The following is a 9,241-nucleotide window of genomic DNA, read 5'->3' as shown; positions in this document are numbered from 1 at the left end:
TGCTTAAGCCCAAGAGTCTGAGGTTGCTGTGAGCTAGGCTGACGCCACGGCACTCTAGTCCGGGCAACAAAGCGAGACTCTGTCTCAAAAAAAAAAAAGGCCCAGACTTGGAACCAGCCATTTCTCCAAGGAGCACTGGTTTCTTATAGTGGAAAGTGATAATTAAAAATAAAAATCCAGGTATAGGTGTGTTCACTGTTACTGGGTAGCATTGCTTCTAGACTCTTTTGATGGACAGATCTACAAGATACACAAGAAGACCACAGGGTTGGTGGGGCATAGTGGCTCACACTTGTAATCCTAGCTGTCTGGGAGGCCGAGGCAGGAGGATAGCTGGAGCTCAGGGGCTCCACATTAGCCTGAGCAACAGTGAGACCCCATCTCTATCAAAGATAAAAACGAAAAACAAAAAGACAAAAAAAAAAAGAATACACAAAGACCACACGGTTCTTCCTCCCCTTCCCCCATTTCATACTTATATCTCTTTTTCCATAGCGAGACCCTAATTTCCAGAAATATCAACATAGTTACTCATTGATCTATCCTACAATAAACAAAACGGTTTCCAATTTATGACACCAATACCACAACCAACAGCATGCCAACAATGTAAAGTCCAAGAATCCTTTTTTTCCTTAGAATATTAATTCCACTAAGGATAGAGAATCAGAGCATTAGGTTAAAAATTATTAAAAACTTGAATGAATTCTTTCCTTTGTAGTCAAATTGATATTTGGTCAGTTATTGTTTCTGTTGTGGTTGGCTTTAATTTTTGAATATGTAAAATATTTACATGGTACAAAAATTAAAACTGTCTAAAAAGGTATAACCAGAAAAGTCTCACTCCCATCCCTATCTCCTCCACCCTGCTCCCACCCACCCCCTGTAGGCACCATGTTAATGGATTTCTCCTTTACCCTTTCTCTGTGTGTGTGTTCGCAAAAAATATTCATATTTCTCCTGCTTTCTCACCTCAAAGGGGACATACTATCCACACTCTTCTACATCTTGCTTTTTTCACTTAATAACAACAAATCCTAGAAATCATGTTGTATCAGTTCACAGGGCTCCTACTCATTCTTTTTTTCTTTTTCCTTTTCTGGCTGCCTAGCACTCTGCTGTGCGGCTGTACTGTCGTTCATTCAACCAGTCTCTTAAGAATGGGCATTTGGGTAGTTTCCAGTGATTTTCTATTACAAATATGCCTTAAAGAATCACCTTGTGCATATATCTTTGTGAATGAGCATCTTCTGGATAAATTCCTAGAAGTAGGAACGCTGGGTAAAATGTGTCTGTCGTTTTGTTAGATGTTGCTAACTCCCTTTCCATAGGGGTTGCATTGGTTTGCATTCGGGCATTGATTTTACAACCTAGGTGGACCTCGCTATTCCATTTCCAGTTCATCTTCCCCGAACTGTCCCGGAGATTTGTGTACGAAACTTGGAAAACTAGGGCAGAGAGAAGCGATGAGGCTGAAGACCTCGGCCAGAGACGAACTGGAGTGAAGGGAGGTGGAGGGGGGCCCTTGCCCCTGACGCCTATGTTCTCACCCCCTTTTCTCTCCCGTGGCCTCTCCACTGCCCCTCCACATGCAGACTGTCTCCCAACAGCCTCTTCCCTGACCAGGAGCCCTGGGCTCTGCTTCTACCTAGATCCTGCCTGGTTTTCCTCAACCCAAGTTCACGTGGGCTGGACACAGAGGACTGGCTGAAGGTGGAGGCAGAAGTAGAAGGTCCCTGTCATTTCTATTTTAACATGCGCAGAGGAAATAAGTCAGTGGAACGAGAATGGCTCACACAAAGAAAAGAGGAAAGAGGAGACAAAGACTGATGCTGGGAGAGGAAGCCAAGCATGGAACAGTCCGCACAGGCCCTCTGGACTCCAGCCCTATTCCTATGACCTACAGAAAAGGGGAAATGAGTGGAGAGAGGCTGTCATCCGGCTTGACTAGTGCGAGGCCTTGCCTTCCTCATCCCTCACTCCTACCTGCCAAATACCAATTGGGGATGACAGGGGTCAGCCTAGGGAACTAGGCTGGGGAGCGAGCTCTGTCTGAGGGGCATCCTGGGGGCACAGAATTCAGAATCCCCCCCCCCATGGACAATTAGGCTCGGGGAGAGGCACTCCCCTTCAAGGTCAAACCACACACCTGGGGCAATCTACTCTAAGCCGAACAGTTTCTTAGGCTCTTGAGGACCAAGAATCAACATCTCCCTTTCCTCCTTCCAAAGCTTAGGTCTGGAATGTTCTATGCTAGATGGGCAAGGCTGACCCATGTCTTTGGGTGTTGGGTCCCAGGCCAGAAGCATTGAAAAAAGAGAAAAGGGCCCACAGAGGTTACTGAGAAAAGCCAAATTCTTGAATAAGGCAGAGGAATGCTGGCATTGCTGACAGGTGGCAGCTGCGTCCTGCCAGCTGAGCAGCCCCAGGACCTCTTCCTTTCAGGACCCTCCAGTCAGCGGGAGTGGGACGAGTAAAACCCCCTATATCCTTGCCCAGGGACCTCCATCCCCCACGCACCTCCTTACTTCCTCCAGCGCCCATACCTTGGGCAAATTCTAACTGCTTTACTTCCTACCCCTAACTGGGTCCTCCCAGTTTGACAGAGACCACAGCAATCTGACAAATCTGATGCAGCCACCCCTCGCCACCTCACTCTGGGGAGCAGGCTTCCCACAGAGGGAAACTGAGGCCAGGGAGCAAGTTAGGAACCCGCAGGGCTGAGGCTGATGTCCATGCTTCCCCAAACTGCCCCTCCTACTCTCAGAGAGCACTGGCCAGGCGCTCCTGTGTCTCAGGCGCTGTGCTAGGCACCGGGAGTGCGAGCTGGGGGACGAGGCGCGCTACTTCGATTTGACCTTGAATCCTGAGACACGGAGCTGGTAAACGTAAGGGAAGGGGCTTCGAGGCGCAGACACGGCCAGGGAGGCAGGAAGCCTCTGCTCCCCTGCTCTAAGCCATTCTTCTCGGAGTTCTCAGACTGAGGCCGCGACGGGAGGGTGGAGCTGAGCTAGGGGAGAGGCTGCTGGGCGGGGCCGCAGAGGCCTCGGAGAGCAGAGGGGGCCCGTGGATGCGCTGCAGTCGCTCCAGCCCAGGAGCCCCCTGGGGGAGGGCTGGGGCTTCGGGGCGCAGATTCCCCCTCCGGGCGCACCCCGACTCAAGGCCCCAGGAGGAGGCGCCCCGGTGCGGTGCGCGCTAAACAGGGACCTGCTCCTCGTGGAGAAGCCCTCCCCAAGCCTACCAGAATCTACCCCTCGTCCGGAGGGCTGGCTGCAGGAATGGTGGCTTTATGGGCCCCCACGATAGGAGGCCGCGGGTGGGCGGGGCGCACGATCTAGGGGTTATACCTCAGCAAGATGGTGGCAGGAGGACGGGGCATCTAGGGGTTATACCTCCGCAAGATGGTGGCAGGAGGACGGGGCTTCGGAGAAGAGCAAACAAATGGATTCCCCTCCCCCCCACTGAAGGAGGGCATTTATTTTGTCTTGGGGCTTCTGCTGCCCCATGCCCTTCTCCATCAGAATATAAGTAGGGAAAAGCTGTCTTGCCTTGGGGTGCAGTCAGATCAATCAGAGCACCTCAGAATGAAAACTGATTCCTGTTGCTCCCCCCGCCCCCACGTAAGCTCTCCCCCAAGTCTTTTGCCAGTCTCGGTAGCTGTAGCCTTTCCCACTGCCCCAACCAAACTAGCTGGGGCACAAGGCAGGTGTTTCCTCCCCCCAGCCTGGCTCCCACAGACCTGTCCGCTTCAGGGCTAGGACCCACGTCCCAGAGCAGCACCCTTTACCAAGCTGCCACCGTCCCTCCCAGCCCCAGAGCCTGCTCCCCAAGCCATCACCCTAAGCTCCCCAGCCTCTTCCGGCCCTCCACCTCCAAAAACCTTCCCTACCCAGCCCCTCCGTCTAGGCCAGGCCCAGCCTGGAATGACCCTGGTCTCCTCCCTTCCTTCCAGGGCAGAGGGGGCAGCAGAAGGGCCTGCAAATGGCAAGAGCTGGGAGAAGGGGCTGCTCTGGGGAGGGGATCAAGGAAGGAGAGGGAGGATCTCAAGACTCCCCGCCAGACACCCCACCCAAAGGAGGAGGTAGCTCAGTAGAATGGGATTTTGTTTCCTCTCCCTCCCCACCTTCCTTTGCCCTCCCCCCAGGGGCCTCAGTGGAGCCTGTTTCTTCAGTTGACATTCCCCCTACCCAGCCTGCGGGCGCCGGCATCGCGTCTGCAAGTTATTGTAAGTCCGGCAGGAATGCCCAGGAGGGAGGTGCCTCCGGCCCGCAGAGTGCCCACTCCTCGCCCATGCCGCGGCAGGCCACTCCTGCGCCCTCCACACCCAGAAGGAGAGCGACGGCACCCTCGGGGAGGTGGACGAGTGCATGAGGCTGGCCTGGCCTCGGGGAGTGATGCCAGCGGCCCCAGCTACCAGGAGTGAGCCAAGTATGTGAGTGTATGTGAGTGTGAGTGTGTGTGTGTGAAGGAAGAGCAGGAAAGGCAATCCCAGCCTTAATTTCCAGCTCTTCAGCGAGCCAATGCACCAACCCAAGACGCTCGGGGACCCTCCCCAGCATGCCGGTGGCCCATACCCATCCACCGAGCACGCCCCAGCCCCACCATCTTCAGGCTTGAAATCGAAAACTTTTCAACTTCACCCCCTTCTCCTTCCTCCCCTCTGGGACCAGCGATGCGTGGGGCGGTGCCCTCGGAGACACTCATACAGTTGGTTCCGGACGCTCACACTCACTCAAACAACAGCGGTACGAGGGAACTCCCAGCTTTTTCCACAGCTAATTATAGACGTGAAAGTCCGAGGATGTTTTGCGAGCAGCAGAGAGAAACTGCTGAGGTTTCTCTGCAAATCCAAAGAAATTTAATTTGCGTTCTCTCCTTTCTCAGCCCCCCTCCCCCAGTGTGCCCCTCTCCCGGTCCCCCAGGCAGCCCCTCCTTCGTGCTAAAGATTTCTTACTTGGTTCTTTTTTTTTTTTTTTTTTTCCATCTCTCTTTTGGGCTTTTGAGAAAGGGAACAGACGCGGAAAATATTTTTGCAACAGTTTTCCATTCTGCCTCTCATTCCCAAGCCAAGGGGGAGGGGGAGGGCAGGAACGGATGGGGGAGGCGAGGAATAAATGTTTTTTTTCCAAGAGCTCAATTTTGGTGTGAAAAAGACAGTCCCTCCATTTCCCTACCTCATGGCCCAAGAATGGCACAAACTAGGAAAAGAAAAACAAATCACTTGTGTGATCATATGGTTTCTCAGGACTGAGAACAGGAAAGAAATACAGTATTTGACAAATCTGTGCGCGCGCGCGCACACACACACACACACACACACACACACACATAATAAAATCCTCCAAACCCAGTTGCATGAAATATGCTAGGAAGAAGAAATTCAGGGAGTTTTAGAAGCCATAGAGAGGAAAGAAACAAACAAAGTTTGCAAATCACGAGTCAATTCATTCTCTGCAAGCCTACCTCTCTTTCTAGCAAAGATCCAGGTTTCTCCAAGCGGGACTCTCCCTCCGGGTTTCCATGGATGGGGACAGCGTGGGGTGACCACCCACCGGTCTCCCCAGTGTGGCAACCAAGCTAGAGATGCCGGCTTCGCTCTCTTGCCTTTGCAGCTACGGCCGGGGAGTGGGCTGGGTCTCCTCCCCCAGTCCTTCCAGTGGGAAGGACCTCTCAGGATCCTGGAAGAAGAGGGTGCAGGGGAGCTGGGCGGGAGTCTCTGATCTTGCTCTCTTCGGAGGGATGGTTTCCCAGGAAGTTCGTGCCTCCCCCCCAGCCCCCAGCTTTGAACGGTCTCAACAGCAGAGCTTTCTTGAGAAAATGCTTGTCATGGCAACAGCTCCAGCCAACTCGGGCCAGACTCTTGCTCACCAGCTCTCCCCGAGCCGCGCGGGAGGGGAAAGGGGAGGAGCGGGCGCTGGAACCGGGGTGGGACTTGGCGCGGGGCCAGACCATTACTCTACTGTTAAGGTGGCCCGGCTCGCAGCTGCCCGGCTTCCTGGTTCGTCTTAAGGGGGAATGGGGGAAGGAAAGCGAGGAATCCTCTCTCCTCCCGCTTTCCTCTCGTCTTTCCTCCCCGCCCTGCTCTCAGTCGCTGAACAGAAAGCTGAGGGGGGTGGGGAGTGGCTGTGGGTGGCGGTATTCAACCGTTGCTGGGTGGAGGGGAAAAAAGGAAGCTTCTGCAGGCGGTTGGCTTCCTGCATCTCCTAACAGGCCTGGCCACCTCTTACTCACTTAGACCCAGGACCCAGAAACAGAGAAACCCAAGTGTCTGTGGGCATTTGTATCGTCCCCTCCCACCTTCCTACCGCTGTCTGAATAGGGGGCTGGGAGAAGGGGAAGAAATGACTTGTGTATTCCCCCCCAGGCACCCACTCTTCCTCACCCACATTTCGCACTCAGCTCCCACGTTGCTGCCTCTTGCGCTGTACCCGCCAGAGGCACAGCGCAGCGCATAAGAACAGCTGCCTACTTTGGGGTCCTAGTATGTGTGGGTTATGGCACCAACAGCTTTGCATATATCATGTCTAATCCTCATGGCAGTCTTGAAAGGTACTTATTATCATCCTCATTTCACGGCTGAGGAAGTTGAGGATTGAATGACTAGCCCACGGTTCCACATCTGGTTCATGACAGAGCCAGGATTCAAGGCCAAATCGGACTGACTGCCCATGCGCTTTCTTGTACTTGTATCATACTCCGGCACACGTTTCCATCTTAATGTGCACTCGCTTGGACATGCAGGCACACTTGTACACAGCCTGTAAACTATTAATCACACCCCCGTACCCACATACCCACCAGCATTGTGCAACAGTGCCACCCATAGATTTTGCATAGAACTTTATGGCTTTCAAGTACAAACAGGCGCTGTCAGCTGGTTCACACGCTGACGTATCTTCATTGACTGATACATTCCCACACCTACCTCAACAAAACACACTCCTTCATTTTCATATGCTTATGGAAGGCAGGTTGACATACATCTCACAGGTTACGGCTGTAAGCTGTGCTGCGAGGAAGGTGCCGGCCACTACTTCCATCCTTCTTCACAGGGGTTTGGGAAAAGGCCTCTTCGATCCTACCATCCTAACCCAACACCTCACCCCACACCTGTCCTCCTCTGTGGCCCTCCCTGTCCCAAGACACAGGCCCATGTGCACATGGAGAAACAGAGTTGAGAATAAGACCCAGGGATGTGGTTTCCCTCCATCCATGAACACCCTTCCCAATTTCCTAATGTTGAGGTCCTTTCTTTCCTCTCTTTATTTTCCTATCTTACTATTTCTCAATAACTCATCCACATCCTATTTCTGAGCTAGGGAAAGTTAGACAAGAGTAAAGGAACTTTTCTAGAGTGTTTTGGCTGACCTCCTGACTGTGGTCCTGTAGGTTGCCTGCTGCCATCTGTCCTGGGAACCCAATCCCAAGTAAGCCCCTGCCTGCGTTTGTGCCTCTCCTCTCCAGCCCAGCCTAGCTAGGGAGGGCTGCAGGGGTGGGGGGAGATTTTAGGGTCACCCTCTGTGGAAAACTATCCATGGATTATTTCCTATTTCTTTCTTCCTAGGAATTGAAATTCTCACCCTCTAGGCACTTAAAGGACACCAAAAGTGACCTTAGTTCTCATTTGCTCCCTACCCCTCTCCCAACTCCTCTGGTCCTTTCCACCTCCTCAGGGCATTTCAGGGATAGAAACGGTACCTTGTTAGATTTTGGTAGGTCCTAGCAAAATGTGAGATTCAGGAGCCTACATCAACTGTTGGGGAAAGGAAAGGAAAGGAAAGGAATCAACAGAACAGAGCTTCAGATTTAATGGCTTGTCAGGCTCCTTGCTGGATGGGAACAACTTGACATTTTAGTGCCCAATGAGTGTCAGTTGCATCTTTATCATGAGCAAGCCAGTCTCTGAAATGGTTCTTTAAATGTATTAAAGTATATTTTAAGCTCATCTGCAGTGGCTCTGTGTGGAAGCATTGCCTAACTGTTCAGTAAACTTGTCTTGGGGGAATTACAATTTAGACCAGATGTATGGTCCCATTAAGGAAGAAATCTGCTTTGGCTGGCTGGCCTGTGGGGGCTGGGAAATGATGCCCCTTCACAGCTGATTATTGTTTGAAAGGTAAGATCTTCATTTAAAACTCCCTGGATTCCAGGGAGACGGGCTGTGCAGGAGAGGTCCTGTCAAAAGAGCCTCTGATGGCTGTCCCACCTCTGGCTGGCTGGGATGCATGGGCAGGCAGGATTGTGACTTCCATGGTGGCTGTAGATCCTCCTTCTCTCAGAGCAGTGCTCCCCCTTGACTGGCTGAGTGGTTGTGGGATGAGAAAAGAGGAATCCCCCTTATACTTCATTTCCATGACCCCTGCAGACAGGAGGCGGTCAGTGTGACTTCAGGGGGATGGTAGCCCGATCTCTGCAGCTGAGCTGACCACTGTGGCAGCCTGTTTTCTGGAAACCCAGAAGCCTGGGTGCCTTGTTTCCTCCAGCAGCAGGTTTGAGGTCTAGAACCAGTAAAAATAAATCTATCCATAAAAATAACCACAAGATGTGGGAAAATGGAGTTGGCCCCCCTGGGGCAAGAGGGAGGACACTGCTGCTGGCATAGGAAGTTCACGGTAGGCTGTCCTGCAGGTTCTGCTCAGCCTCTGCTTGGTCCCTCTTCTCCCTGTCTTCCTACTGGCCTTACGGGTTCCCTGCTGTTTAGCTCTAGCCTTGCTCTCCTTAGCCAGGTGTTACAGCCTCCCCAGAGCAGGTCAGTCTTTGCAGGGCTTACAGCACTGTGGACCTTGTCCCCCACCCCTTGAAGAAAATGCAATCAGTGCTCTCTGCCCTAAGTGTTTAACAGTGTATGTTCCTATGCGTCTTGATGGCTCCACCTTGAGTTCCCCAAATTCCCCTCATCTCCCTTGAATGCAAATGGCATCACTCCCTATTTGGGTATCTACTGTTTTTGTCTTGTCTAGAACAGCGACCATCCTCCCTGCGCCCACCAGTTCTTTAAGATGTTCTTGCTCCTCATTGTCAAAATGGAAACTTTCATTTTATTACAGGTCCTACCCACACCTGACCCAAGCTGAGCCAATTATGTCCTTTCTTGGGATTTTTTAAATTAAAATCAAAGAGAGAACAAGGCTTTGTTCCGGCAGTGAATACTGCAAGCAAGGGGAGGAGAGAGGCTCTGGAAATTTCAGGGGCTGTGTTCCCTGCCACGGGGAAGAAGCCCCAGTGGAAAAGAATCCAGCTC

General features: G+C 52.3%; 1 protein-coding gene across 1 annotated transcript in view; it reads right to left on the bottom strand.

Annotated features, from left to right (window-relative positions):
• The window catches only part of ATP2B4 (ATPase, Ca++ transporting, plasma membrane 4), a 92,424-nt gene extending 86,539 nt beyond the window's left edge, over positions 1-5,885 (bottom strand). The window contains exon 1 of the mRNA XM_012655939.1: positions 5,464-5,885. The gene's annotated coding sequence lies outside the window, so the exon portion shown is untranslated. The remainder of the gene's footprint in view (positions 1-5,463) is intronic.
• Between the last annotated feature and the right edge of the window lie 3,356 nt (positions 5,886-9,241).

Source organism: Propithecus coquereli, unplaced genomic scaffold (genome assembly GCF_000956105.1).
Source record: "Propithecus coquereli isolate 6110/MARCELLA unplaced genomic scaffold, Pcoq_1.0 Scaffold491, whole genome shotgun sequence".
Lineage (NCBI taxonomy): Eukaryota > Metazoa > Chordata > Mammalia > Primates > Indriidae > Propithecus > Propithecus coquereli.
The sequence above is the reverse complement of the archived record's forward strand: the minus strand, read 5'-3'. Positions and strand labels throughout refer to the sequence as shown.